Genomic DNA, 14,309 nt, shown 5'->3' on the forward strand with positions numbered 1-14,309 from the left:
GGTAGCTAGAGAAGAGATGTTTTTTTCCTTTCGGATTTGCTAAATCTCATCTTCGTGAAAGTCTATAACCGACCGATTGGTTTGCTTTAATGGTTCGCACAAACTTGATCAGGCGTGCTCGTCTCAGCTCATTCGCCTCTTCTTTGTCCCGTTTTGTTTTGTGTTGGCTTGTTCTCGCGTTTCTTTTCACATACCCCATATATGTTGTCGTTTGAGGGGCGCGTCCTAATTCTCTTTTGTTTTCCCTACTAGATGACTCGTTGCGCCAATGGCGCAAAGGGCGAGAGCAAGCCAAGTATTGAAAGAATACACATAAACATATTTAGAGACAGATTGAAACATATGGAAATATTAAATTGCTGCTGGCAATGTCATGATTTTCTCTAACCAGTGTAAACATATATAAATAGTCTTCTGAAAATATTAGTAGAAGGGCAGTTGATTACATATATAGAACAATTGATCACAAACTTCTTTTGACCACAGAGACAGTAATGAGGTCTAAAGTGTACATGCAGTATCATACATGAATGGAAATCTAAAGGCTATACATATCTTGCTCAGAGCAATGCCAAAAGGGCAAAGATACTGGATCAATTGATAAAACAAAAGGTGGATGTTGTTGGTTAGGACATATAGACTGAAGGTCATCAGAAACTATCTTGTGTAGTCTTTAGGCGCTGCTCTGACTTCGTGCCAGTATAGCGTAACCTCTGGGTCAATTCTTCAATGCTTGGATTAGCTACTACTTTAGTTCTTTTGATAAAACGGTTTCTACACCAGTAGCAACACCCCTAAGATTAGCAAGTTTCCAGCAAAAGGATCACATGGGAATCACATATCTGTATCCTATATGAAGAGAAACAGAAATTCCTTCAACAATGATGATCGATGGAGGATCATAATGGTAATGCTTGCCAATATTTTTTCTCAGCCTGCAAGATTGCCAAGAACATGGACATCATGTCATTTCAGAACTCAGACCTTAGTTGCAATTTCTGATCATCATTCCAAAGTACGAATTTAGATGTGCAAGTGACAAACTGCACGTAAAAAGACACATACCTTCCTAGAGGTTAGTACTCTGCGGATTGTGCACGGATCTGCGACGATGAGAGCGGGGACTCCTCACTGTTCCAGTCATCCTACACCAGGGCTGCAAACTGCAGGTTCCAGAGCACGTCCTCGTCTAACGGCTTCAGCGTTGGTTCCTTGGTCAGGCCCCGCAGGCAGATCTCCATGACGGTCATCATCGACTCGCCAGAGCATCATTTGCTCACGGCTGGGTCGACGAAGTTCCTCCTCTTGCTCAGTCCTTCTTCTGTCAGTGCCGATTGCAAATGGTGGTCAATGAACAGTAAAAGTTGGGTTTAGACTTTATTCAGAAATGAGGCATTGTCAAGTGTATAGGGTTAACAAGGAAAGGAAGCATACCTGTTCTTTCATTATCTCTACCTGAACTGATGGGCCTTATCTCTACATGTTCTTTCACAAGTAGAAGCACCAGGTTTTTAAATGTTAACAAAGGCCACAAAATTTTGAAATCTCATTTAAGCTTTGCTTCTCCATGACTCCCCCCATAGACTGGTAATGTCAAGGTCACTGTTTTAATTTGTGAAAATGCAGTACATATAAAAAATCTGAAATTTGCCTACACCTTATTTTGGCCTGACCCAAATTAACGAAAAGTAGACATCATGCAAATTATTTACCTCAAGGCGAAACACATTTAGAGATCCATTCTTGACAAACTTTTTTCTTATCCTATGGAACCACAGACTGGACCAGACACACACGCACTATGGACTCCCACTGGTAACAGCATTGAATTGCCCACATATATGAGGAATGACGAGGGAAGAAAGCTGCAGAAGCTGCCAAACATGCCACGACTAAATACATGGATTCTTCCAATGTTTCTCGCATAGGCACCTGAGTACACAAAAATAGATAGAATAATGCATCAACTAAAAAGAGTCAAAACAAGCAGAGCAGATCGCGAACAAAAACAAATCAAGAAAGGGTTCATACAGAGAAGGGAAAGAGGCGATTAAGGGTAAGAATACCAGCAGGCTCCACAACAACTATAGATACCATGACACCATGTCGAGCATATGTAGTTCTTGATAGAAAAACCTTTACCAAAATAAGATATCAATGTACCGACGACACTAACATTTTGGATATTAGCTGCCAAGCTGATTATGTGATATTTGCCCAGATTAGAAATTACGTAAGATATAACAAAAAGGGAGGCACACATGAATCATTTCTTCTGCTGGAGGCAAAGAATCTAAGGCCTAATACCTGTATCCCAAATTCTTCCTCTCTTTATCAGAAAAATCAAGGAATCAAAATCAGATTATGATGAGGACGTGCAACCTGGATGGTGGACAGGGGACGACGACCAGTGAGCAACGACCCATCAGTCATGGCCCGCGACACCTCTCCACTCCACCTAAACGCGAGCGACGCCTGGAGCTCCGGCCTCGCGGTCCTGCTTCCACCTCTGTTCTTCTCACCACCCACCATTAAAACCAAACACCGAAACACTGCCCAACAAAAACAACAGACGAGAATCACAGACCAATCCTTGGACGGGGGCGGAAGAAGAGAGAAAAAAAAGAGACCTTCATTGCAGAGGGGCTAGAGGTGGTGGGGTTGGGGTGGGGGTTGGGGCCGCTGTCACGTGGGGGAGTGGAGAGGAGGAGCTGCGCCTGCCCCCTCCCGCGGAGACGAGGTTGGAGCCCCCTGCGGCTGCTGCTACCCTACTCCAGATTGAGGTCGCGCTCGACGGCTCGAGCTCCACCTGACGTGGAGAAGAAGAAGGCTGGGAGGTCCCTGACAGCCGGCGCCTCTGTCCTCGCTGCTCCTCCCTCCACCGCCGGCCTCCCCTACTTTCCATCCTTCTCCATGGCGGCGGCTGGTTCGAGGCGGGGGAGTGGCGGACGCGGCGTCTCGAGGCCCCGCTCCTCTGCTCGAGCCACCGCTTAGGTCTCCTGTGACGCACCCCCTCTTCTCCTCTTCACGTCCCTCCTCCTTCTTGGTTCTCCACTCGGCGGATCCTTGGGAGCTGGCGAGGGTGGGGTCGAAGGCGTAGGGGAAGGAGATAGGGCGGCGAGAGGCGTCGGATTGGGGAGGAGGAGAGGAGGCGGGGACTGGGGGAGGATGCAAATCGGGAGGAGAGGAGGCGGCGCAGAGGGATGAAGTGGAAGGAGAGAGAGAGAGCAGCAGATATTTTAGGGGATGGAGGAGGAAGCGTGCGCCGTGCACCGGTTTTCTCTCAATGCACTATTCGTGTGCACTATTCATAGCTGACGTGGATAGCGTGGTTGTGCCTAGCAACCCGTTCATGGACGAGACTTGCCTGCTCCCTTCCCATGCTCCCATCCGTGCTCCCGCATACGTGGCTTGATTTGATTGGAAAAAAATAAGGCCCGGCCCCACCCCCTAAAAATTAGGGGGGGAGATGATTAGATTAGAAAAGAAAAAAAGAAAAGAACAGCCATAGGATGGAGTGGAAGCACGGATGGGAGCATGGAGAGGGAGCAGGCAAGCCGGATCCCCCGCTCATCCTTTATAAGTGTGCACTATTCATAGCTGACGTGGATAGCGTGGTTGTGCCTAGCAACCCGCTCATCCTTTATAAGTTTAATGCGTTTTGGTTTGGTGTAGAATTTGTAGGGTCCACCCTTCACTCATAAATGGTCTCGTAGTTGTCTCGATTACAAGTCCATCCTCGACTAGCAATGGACATGTATTTCTTTTTCATTCCAGTTGCAAATCTACTCTCGACTCGCAACTGAGCTCATAGTTTGTTATTATCCCACTTGCAAGTCCACCCTCGACTAGCAATGGACATGTATTTTGTTTGTATTCCAGATGTAAATCTACACTCGACTCGCAATTGGGCGTGTAGTTTGTTATTATCCCAGTTGCAAGTTCACCCTCGACTTGCAAATGGTATCGTAGTTTTGTGTAGTTGTCTCGGTTGCAAGTCCACTCTTGACTCGCAACTAGACCCATAATTTGTTTCGTCCCAGTCGCAAGTCCACACTCAACTCGCAACTCGAATCATAGTGTGTAGTTGTCCTAGTTGCAAGTGTACTCTCGACTCGCAAGTCATATCATAGTTTAGTGTAGTTGTCACAGTTGCAAGTCCACCATCGACTCACAACTAGGCATGTAATTTGTTTCATCCCAGTTGCAAGCCCATCATTGAATTGCAACTAGGCATGTATTTTGTTTTTCCTCCTAGTTGCAAGTTCACACGCAACCAGATCTTTAGCTTGTTTTATCCCAATTGCATGTCGATCCTTGACTTGCAACTGGGCTCGTAGTTCTTCCAGTTGCAAGCCCATCCTTGACTCGCAACTAGAGCTTGAGTTTTTGTTTTTCATCACAGTTGTAAGTCCACCCTTGACTCCCAACCTGGCACATAGTTTTTTTATCCCAGTTGCAAGTCGACCCTTGACTCGCAACTAGGCTTGTAGTTTCATAGTTGTCGCAGTTGCTAATCCACTCTCGATTCACAAATGTGCTCGTAGTTCTTTTAGTTGCAAGTCCACGCTCAACTCGCAACTAACATTTGTTTTATTATCCCAGTTGCATGTCCACGCTCGACTCACAACTAGGCTTGTAGTTTGTTATTGTCCCAGTTGCAAGTCCACCCTCGACTCGCAAATAGTATCATAGTTTTGTGTAGTTTTGTTTCATCCTAGTTGCAAGTCCACCCTTGACTCGCAACTGGAATCGTAGTTTCCTAATTGTCCCTGTTGCAAGTCCACCTTCAACTCGCAACTGAGCCCATAATTTTGTCATTGTCCTAGTTGCAAGTCCACCATCGACTTGCAATTGGACTCGGCCCTTTTTTATCTCAGTCATAAATCTAGTTTGATCCAGTTGCAAGTGCACCCTTGACACACAACTTGTTATCGACCCTTCGTCCCACTTGTCTTGACACATTACTTTTATTTTTTACCCTTTTGGCCCAGTTGTAGCCCTCCCTCGACACGCAACTGACTCGGATATTTTGTCCTAGTTGCAAATCCGCCCTTGACACACAAATGAGCCCGATTTTTTTGTCGTAGTTGCAAGTCAACCCTTGATACGCAACTGGGCCTGACCTCATTTTTTATCCTAGTCGCAAGTCCATCATTGGCACGCAACCCGGGGGAGGGATGGGATAACCTTTTTGTCCTTAGTAGCAAGTTGAAAGTGCAACTATCCCTGGGTGGTTTTGGTAATTCCTAACAACATATAGCTCATTGAGCTAATGCTATTCCAAGATGAATATTTCAGGAAAGCTCAATGATTGGCATGGCATGGATTAGAAAATGGACCCTTCAAAATGCTAAGGATAAAAGATTGGCTCAAGCTCAAAGCACAAGACTCTACATTTTCTATTTTAGTGATCCAAGATCACATTGAGTCTATAGAAAAAGCCAATACTATTAAGAAGGGATGAGGTGTTGCTTAATGAGATGCTTGCTCAAAATGCTTAGTGATATGCTCCAAAACCCCCCACTATTTTCTCACATCCACATATGTCCCAAACCAAAAGTCAAACTCGGCCCCACCGATTCTTTCTATCCGGCGCCACCGAGTTCAGTTGACATAGCCACTGCCAGAAACCCTAATCAGTTCGATCTCACCGATAGGGATCTCGGTCTCACCGAGATGGGGTTGTAATCTCTCCGTTTCCCTTCGTAAAGTTTCGGTAAAACCGAGATGAGTGATCGGTCCCGCCGAGATTGCAATGTAAACTCTCTGTTTTCCTTTCGTAACACTTCGGTCCAACCAAGATGAGCGAATCGGTCCCACCGAGTTTGCCTGACCAAATCTCTGTTAGTTCATTACCAACATCGGTCTCACCGAGTTTATGTAATCAGTCTCACCGAGATTACGTTATGCCCTAACCCTAACGAAATCGGTCCCACCGAGTTGACATGTCGGTCCCACCGAGAATTTTAACGTTCACATTTTGAACTAAATCGGTCTGACCGAGTTTCATGATTCCGTCCCACCGAGTTTGGTGATTTGTGTGTAACGGTTAGATTTTGTGTGGAGGCTATAAATACCCCTCCACCCACTCTTCATTCGAGGAGAGAGCCATCAGAACATGCCTACACTTCCAATACACATTTTCTGAGAGAGAACCACCTACACTTGTGTTGAGGTCAAGATATTCCATTCCAACCACAGAAATCTTGATCTCTAGCCTTCCCCAAGTTGCTTTCCACTCAAATCCTTTTTCTACCAAATCAAATCCTATGAGAGAGAGTTGAGTGTTGGGGAGACTATCATTTGAAGCACAAGAGCAAGGAGTTCATCATCAACACACCATTTGTTACTTCTTGGAGAGTGGTGTCTCCTAGATTGGCTAGGTGTCACTTGGGAGCCTCCGACAAAGATTGTGGAGTTGAACCAATGAGTTTATAAGGGCAAGGAGATCGCCTACTTCGTGAAGATCTACCCGAGTGAGGCAAGTCCTTCGTGGGCGACGGCCATGGTGGGATAGACAAGGTTGCTTCTTCGTGGACCCTTCGTGGGTGGAGCCCTTCGTGGACTCGCGCAACCGTTACCCTTCATGGGTTGAAGTCTCCATCAACGTGGATGTACGATAGCACCACCTATCGGAACCACGCCAAAAATCTCCGTGTCTAAATTTTGTTTGCTCCCTCCAAACTCCTCCCTTTACCTTCATATGTAATTGTTTTACATTTCGCTGCTATACTCTTAGAATTGCATGTGTAGGTTGATTACTTGTTTGTGCTAAGTTGCTAAAATCTGCCAAGAACTAAAATTGGGAAAAGGCTAGATTTTTATTTGGTCAAGTAGTCTAATCACCCCCCCTCTAGACATACTTTCGATCCTACAAGTGGTATCAGAGCTTTGGTCTCCATTTGCTTTGATTTCCATAGCTTTTGGTGGTCATAGCCTTGGTTTCACAACCTAGGAGAGTATGGCGTCTAGCGAGGGAAATTACCATCGTAGAGGTCCTTACTTTGGTGGTATAAATTTTGCTAGTTGGAAGCATAAGATGAAAATGCATATTCTTGAACATAACCCCGCCATTTGGGCTATTATGTGTGTTGGCTTGCAAGGTGAATTCTTTGATGGGAGAGAACCAAACCGTGAAGCTACCGCGGAAGAGTTGAAGATGCTACAATACAATGCTCAAGCTTGTGATATTCTCTTCAACGGATTGTGCCCCCGAAGAATTCAACAAAATCAGCCGTCTTGAGAATGCAAAGAAAATTTGGGATACTTTGATTGATATGCACGAAGGTACCGACTCCGTCAAGGAATCCAAATTGGATGTGCTTCAAAGTCAACTTGACAAGTTCAAAATGAAGGATGGCGAAGGTGTCCCCGAAATGTATTCTAGGCTTGCTCTCATCACAAATGAGATTACCGGCTTAGGAAGTGAAGAGATGACCGATAAATTCATCATCAAGAAGATCCTAAGAGCCTTGGATGGAAAATATGATACCGTGTGCACATTGATCCAAATGATGCCCAATTACAAAGATCTCAAGCCAACGGAAGTCATTGGAAGAATTGTTGCTCATGAGATGTCACTCAAGGATAAGGAAGAGCTCCACAACAATATTCAAGCGAGAAACAAATCTTCAATGAAGAATTGAGCCTAATGGTAAAGAACTTCAACAAGTTCTACAAGAGTAGAAGCAAAGAAAGAAGTTCCAAGTCAAGGTCCTACAATGACAAAAGATTTTCTAGTCGTGAGCGTAATTGCTACAATTGTGGTAGACCCGGACACTACTCCAATGAGTGTACGACTCTCTACAAAAGAAGAGAAGATTCTCCCAAAAGAAGAAGTAGAAGAGAAGAATCACCTGTTGGGGAACGTAGTAATTTCAAAAAAAAATCTACGCACACGCAAGATCATGGTGATGCATAGCAACGAGAGGGGAGAGTGTGTCCACGTACTATCGTAGACCGAAAGCGGAAGCATTAGCACAACGCGGTTGATGTAGTCGTACGTCTTCACAATCCGGCCGATCAAGCACCGAACGCACGGCACCTCCGAGTTCTGCACACGTTCAACTCGATGACGTCCCTCGAACTCCGATCCAGCCGAGCTTCGAGGGAGAGTTCCGTCAGCACGACGGCGTCGTGACGATGATGATGTTCTACCGACGCAGGGCTTCGCCTAAGCACTGCTACGATATGATCGAGGTGGATTATGGTGGAGGGGGGCACCGCACACGACTAAAAGATCCAAGAGATCAATTGTTGTGTCTATGGTGTTCCCCCTCCTCCATATATAAAGGGGGAGGAGGAGGGGGCCGGCCAAGGGGAGGAGGCGCGCCCAATGGGGGGAAATCCTACTCCAAGTAGGTTTTGCCCCCCTTTCCTATTCCAACTAGGAGAATGGGAAAGGAGGAGGTGGAGAGAAGGAAGGAGAAGGGGGGCGCCCCCTTCCCTTTCCCAATTCGGATTGGGGCAAGGGGGGCCGCGCGCCACCTCCTGCCTCCTCTCCTCTTCCACTACTTGGGCTCATGAGGCCCAATAACCCCCGGGGGTTCCGGTAACCCCCCGGTACTCCGGTATATGTTCGACGTGACGTCCGGATAATCAAGCTACAGTAATCCTATGTTAATGGCACCAGGTCATCGTGATTACGGTGTTAAACTCGCATTGGTTCGGATCCGGCCCAAATTCAAATTTAAAAGACAAGTCAAATTATTATTTCTCCCAAACTATAAAACCAAAATGTTCGCTTTATTCCTTAGATCCCCCTGATCATTGTCATGTTGAAACTAACTTTATTTGTCTCACTAATAAATTTCTAGGAAATTAATAAGTGGTCCAATCTCAACTAAAAATGGTTTTTTCAAAATAGTCAATTATTTACTTAACTCCGACGGCCTTCAAACTTTGTGTCCAGACTTGAAATATTGACTGGTATTTATGCGCCAAATACCATGTTGGAAAAAATCGATTGTTATTTATAAAAATTGCAAAAATGAGAAGAGATAAAAGACATAGAAAACAATAGAAAAAGAATAACCAATCCTTATGCGTTTGGGCTTGCGTGCTACAGGAGCTAACCCAGCCCACCAGGAGGTCCTCTCCTACCTCCTGTTCACAGGAGGCGTGTTGGACGCGCCCCCAGCGTCCATGGCTTGGATCGGCCACGGGACAGCCATCCAGAGGCCCTCCACGGCGCATAAAGGCCATCCCCGCCCCTGGAAACCCTAGTCCTCCCAATTCGTTCCCCTCGTTCCGCCCCCTTCGGTTTAGCTGTCATCCGCGACCATCGTGGCAACGCTGCCATCGTCCTCGCGGCTAGTGCCGTCCCCGAACGACGAGAGGATGCCCAGGGGATGCGCGCCTTCCTCCTCGTCGCCTACGCAGAGCAACGCAAGCTGGACTGCCTTGGAGCCTCGCCATCGTCCTCATCTTCCCCGGCTGCGACACCACGGTCGCCGCCTCGATCCGCTCGTCTTCGGCCCGCACGACCTCGTCGAGCCCCACCACGAGCTTCGCTGTGAGCCCTCGCTCCTCCTCGACCTCCCCTTACTCCTTCCCGTGCCCTGTAGGCTAGTCCCCATATAGTACCGCCGTCATCGCCGTCGGACGTCACCGTCCCTTTCACTTCCGCCCGTCCTAGCTCGTGTCCGTGCCATCTACGGACGCAGTGTGGTGTCCTCGTTCGAATGGCTCGAACCTCTGCTCGTTTTGGTCCCCGTAGAATACCTTCCCGTTCATCGTCGCCGCTCCTGAAGATCGTCGCCTGCGCGCGTGTGCGGTTAAATGCCGGCCGCATCCTGCACGCCTCCCTGTTGCGCGTCCTCACCCCACGACCACGCCCCCGCTTCTCGCCAGGGCCACGCCCGGCGTGCCCCTGCCCGCCCGCTTGTTGCCGCTCGCGTGCGCGTGCCTGTGCTGACTGCTGCAGTGCCGCTCCCTTTGCTACTGTTGCTCTGCCGCTGCTCCGCTTGCCTCTCTTGCTGCTGCTCGCTGATGCTCTACGGCTAGTTCTGCTGCCTGCTGTCACTGTTAGTGCTTGCTGCATTCCTGCTGCTCTTCCATGGCTACTCTTGTGCCGATGCTCTTACTACGTACTGCAGCCACTCCTGCTATTTGCCGCTGCTGGCTGTTCCTTTGTTGGCCTCGATTGTGGCCGTGGCCATGGCCAAGAGCCCCTGTGCTATGCCTGTGTGTGCACAGCCGGGTTGTGCCTTTGTTGGCTTGTACTCTCTTCGTTCCGAATTACTTATTTTAGATTTGTTTAGATACGATGTATTAGTATTAAAATGAGTCTAGATACGAAATAATTTAGAACGGAGGAAGTACAAATTAGTTTAAGGTCTAATTGGTGCTAATTTGTATACTAGTTAAATTAGTTGCTACTCTAAGACATGTGTCCCCCGCCTTCTTTAATTAGGATTGTTTTATTTATCTGATTAGGTAAATAGTCTATGACATGTGAGCCACACATCATGTTGACCAGTCAAATTGACTGGGTCAACCCAACCCATGGCCCCACCTGTAATACATACTGACTAGCGCAGCCCCACGTGACATAAGTATCTAGATATTTAATTTCGAATTAATAATTATTTCAAGAAAATATTTAGAACTTTAAAAAATCATATAAAATAAACCGTAGCTCAGATGAAAATATTTTCTACATGAAAGTTGCTCAGAACGACGAGACGAATACGGATACGCAGCCCGTTCATCCGCCACGCATCCCTAGCATAGCGAACATGCAACTTTTCCACTCCGATTCATCTGTCCGAAAACGCGAAACACCGGGGATAATTTCCCGGATGTTTCCCCCCTTCATCGGTACCACCTCATACCGCGTTAGGGCACACCTAGCATCACGCTTTGTCATGTCATGCATCTGTTTGCTTAATATTTATTGTTTCTTCCCCCTCTTCTCTCGCTAGACACCGAGACCGACGCTGCTGCTACCCAGTACGACTATGATGTTGACGACCCCTCTCTCTTGCCAGAGCAACCCGGCAAGCCCCCCCTTGATCACCAGATATCGCCAACTCTTCTCTATACTGCTTGCGTTAGAGTAGTGTAGCATGTTACTGCTTTCCGTTAATCCTATTCTGATGCATAGCCTGTCCTTGCTACTACTGTTGTTACCTTTACCTACAATCCTAATACTTAGTATAGGATGCTAGTTATCATCAGTGGCCCTACATTCTTGTCCGTCTGCCATGCTATACTATCAGGCCGTGATCACTCGGGAGGTGATCACGGGTATATACTTATACATATATACATGCTATACAGGTGGTGACTAAAGTCGGGTCGGCTCGTAGGAGTACCCGCGAGTGATTCCGATGTTGGGGGCTGAAGGGGCAGGTGACTCCATCCCGGTAGAGGTGGGCCCGAGTTCCCGAAGGCCCCCGACGGTTACACTATGGCGGAGCGACAGGGCAGGTTGAGACCACCTAGGAGAGAGGTGGGCCTGGCCCTGGTCGGCGTCCGTGGTTAGTTCAAAATAACACGCTTAACGAGATCTTGATATTTGATTTGAGTCTGGCTACTGGCCTATACGCACTAACCAACTACGCGGGAACAGTTATGGGCACTCGACGTCGTGGTATCAGCCGAAGCCTTCTTGACGTCAGCGACTGAGCGGCGCGCGCCGGGTTGGACCACATAACGCAACTTCCTTTGTAATGGAGGTTGCTAGGTCTGCTCTCCTGATGCGTTCGCAACATGCAGGTGTGCAAAGGGCGATGGGCCCAGACCCCTGCGCCATAGGATTTAGACCGACATGCTGACCTCTCTGTTGTGCCTAGGTAGGGCTGCGACGTGTTGATCTTCCGAGGCCGGGCATAACCCAGAAAAGTGTGTCCGGACAAATGGGATCGAGCGTGTTGGGAAATGTGGTGCACCCCTGCAGGGAAGTTAATCTATTCGAATAGTTGTGATCTTCGGTAACAGGACGACTTGGAGTTGTACCTTGACCTTACGACAACTAGAACCGGATACTTAATAAAACACACCCTTCCAAGTGCCAGATACAACCGGTGATCGCTCTCTCACATGGCGACGAGGGGAGAATCATCGGTTAGAATTATGCTATGCGATGTTACTTGGTGAACTTACCTTCTGCTCTCTCCTACATGCTGCAAGATGGAGGTGGCCAGAAGCGTAGTCTTTGATAGGACTAGCTATCCCCCTCTTATTCCAGCATTCTGCAGTTCAGTCCACATATGATAGCCTTATTCCATTTGATAACAATTGCATACATTTGTAGTGTAGCTCCTTGCTTGCGAGTACTTTGGATGAGTACTCACGGTTGCTTTGCTTCCTCTTTCCCCCTTTTCTATACTCGATTGTGTGACCAGACGATGGAGCCCAAGAGCCAGACGCCACTGTCGATGACGACTACTACTATTCGGGAGGTGCCTACCACTACGTGCAGCCCGTTGACGACGACCAGGAGTAGTTTAGGAGGATCCCAGGCAGGAGGCCCGCGCCTCTTTCGATCTGTATCCCAGTTTGTGCTAGCCTTTTTAAGGAAAACTTGTTTAACTTATGTCTGTACTCAGATATTGTTGCTTCCGCGGACTCGTCTATGATCGAGCTCTTGTATTCGAGCCCTCGAGGCCCCTGGCTTGTAATATGATGCTTGTATGACTTATTTTATTTTTAGAGTTGTGTTGTGATATCTTCCCGTGAGTCCCTGATCTTGATCGTACACGTTTGCGTGTATGATTAGTGTACTATTGAATCGGGGGTGTCACATCCGATAACCCCCGTAACCATTTCGGTGTCCGAATATAGTCATCCAATATATCAATCTTCATGTCTCGACCATTTCGAGAGTCCTTGTCATGTCCGTGATCACATCCGGGACTCCGAACTACCTTCGGTACATCAAAACACATAAACTCGTAATATAACTGTCATCGAACTTTAAGCGTGCGGACCCAACGGGTTCGAGAACTATGTAGACATGACCGAGACACGTCTCCGGTCAATAACCAATAGCGGAACCTGGATGCTCATATTGGCTTCTACATATTCTACGAAGATTTTAATCGGTCAAACCGCATAACAACATACGTTGTTCCCTTTGTCATCGGTATGTTACTTGAAGGAAATATGCCCTAGAGGCAATAATAAAGTTATTATTTATTTCCTTATATCATGATAAATGTTTATTATTCATGCTAGAATTGTATTAACCGGAAACATAATACATGTGTGAATACATAGACAAACAGAGTGTCACTAGTATGCCTCTACTTGACTAGCTCGTTAATCGAAGATGATTATGTTTCCTAACCATAAACAAAAGAGTTGTTATTTGATTAACGGGATCACATCATTAGGAGAATGATGTGATTGACATGACCCATTCCATTAGCTTAGCACCCGATCGTTTAGTATGTTGCTATTGCTTTCTTCATGACTTATACATGTTCCTATGACTATGAGATTATGCAACTCCCGTTTGCCGGAGGAACACTTTGTGTGCTACCAAACGTCACAACATAACTGGGTGATTATAAAGGAGCTCTACAGGTGTCTCCAAAGGTACATGTTGGGTTGGCGTATTTCGAGATTAGGATTTGTCACTCTGATTGTCGGAGAGGTATCTCTGGGCCCTCTCGGTAATGCACATCACATAAGCCTTGCAAGCATTGCAACAAATGAGTTAGTTGTGATATGATGTATTACGGAACGAGTAAAGAGACTTGCCGATAACGAGATTGAACTAGGTATTAAGATACCGACGATCGAATCTCGGGCAAGTAACATACCGATGACAAAGGGAACAACGTATGTTGTTATGCGGTCTGACCGATAAAGATCTTCGTAGAATATGTGGGAGCCAATATGAGCATCCAGGTTCCGCTATTGGTTATTGACTGGAGACATGTCTCGGTCATGTCTACATTGTTCTCGAACCCGTAGGGTCCGCACGCTTAAGGTTTCAATGACAATTATATTATGAGTTTATGAGTTTTGATGTACCGAAGGAGTTCGGAGTCCCGGATGAGATCGGGGACATGACGAGGAGTCTCAAAATGGTTGAGACGTAAAGATCGATATATTGGACGACTATATTCGGACATCGGAAAGGTTCCGAGTGATTCGGGTATTTTTCGGAGTACCGGAGAGTTACGGGAATATGTATTGGGCCTTATTGGGCCATACAGGAAAGAAGAAAAAGGGCCTCAAGGGTGGCCGCACCCCTCCCCTTGGTCTGGTCCGAATTGGACTAGGGAAGGGGGGCGCCCCCTTCCTTCCTTCTCCTTTTCCCTTCCTCTTTTCCTATTCCATATGGGAGGTGG

The 14,309-nt window shown here is 47.0% G+C and overlaps 2 long non-coding RNA genes across 7 annotated transcripts; one reads left to right on the plus strand and one right to left on the minus strand.

Annotated features, from left to right (window-relative positions):
• Positions 1 to 393: 393 nt before the first annotated feature.
• LOC147991644 (uncharacterized) lies at positions 394 to 3,273 on the minus strand. Of its 6 annotated transcripts, XR_015603607.1 has the most exons (6): positions 2,631 to 3,262; positions 2,383 to 2,552; positions 1,713 to 1,932; positions 1,435 to 1,584; positions 1,066 to 1,321; positions 394 to 935 (listed from the first exon to the last, which is right to left on the minus strand). It is a non-coding gene; the product is annotated as an uncharacterized LOC147991644 (long non-coding RNA). The 6 variants fall into 6 exon arrangements; XR_015603605.1 differs by having other exon boundaries at positions 1,435 to 1,932; positions 2,032 to 2,552; positions 2,631 to 3,273; XR_015603606.1 differs by having other exon boundaries at positions 1,435 to 1,602; positions 1,713 to 2,552; positions 2,631 to 3,272.
• Positions 3,274 to 9,059: 5,786 nt separating this feature from the next.
• Positions 9,060 to 12,676, plus strand: LOC147991645 (uncharacterized). The gene is made up of 2 exons (XR_015603609.1): positions 9,060 to 9,517; positions 12,354 to 12,676. It is a non-coding gene; the product is annotated as an uncharacterized LOC147991645 (long non-coding RNA).
• Positions 12,677 to 14,309: the final 1,633 nt, after the last annotated feature.

This window comes from Triticum urartu, chromosome 1A, assembly GCF_056163025.1.
Source record: "Triticum urartu cultivar PI428250 chromosome 1A, HENAU_Tu73, whole genome shotgun sequence".
Lineage (NCBI taxonomy): Eukaryota > Viridiplantae > Streptophyta > Magnoliopsida > Poales > Poaceae > Triticum > Triticum urartu.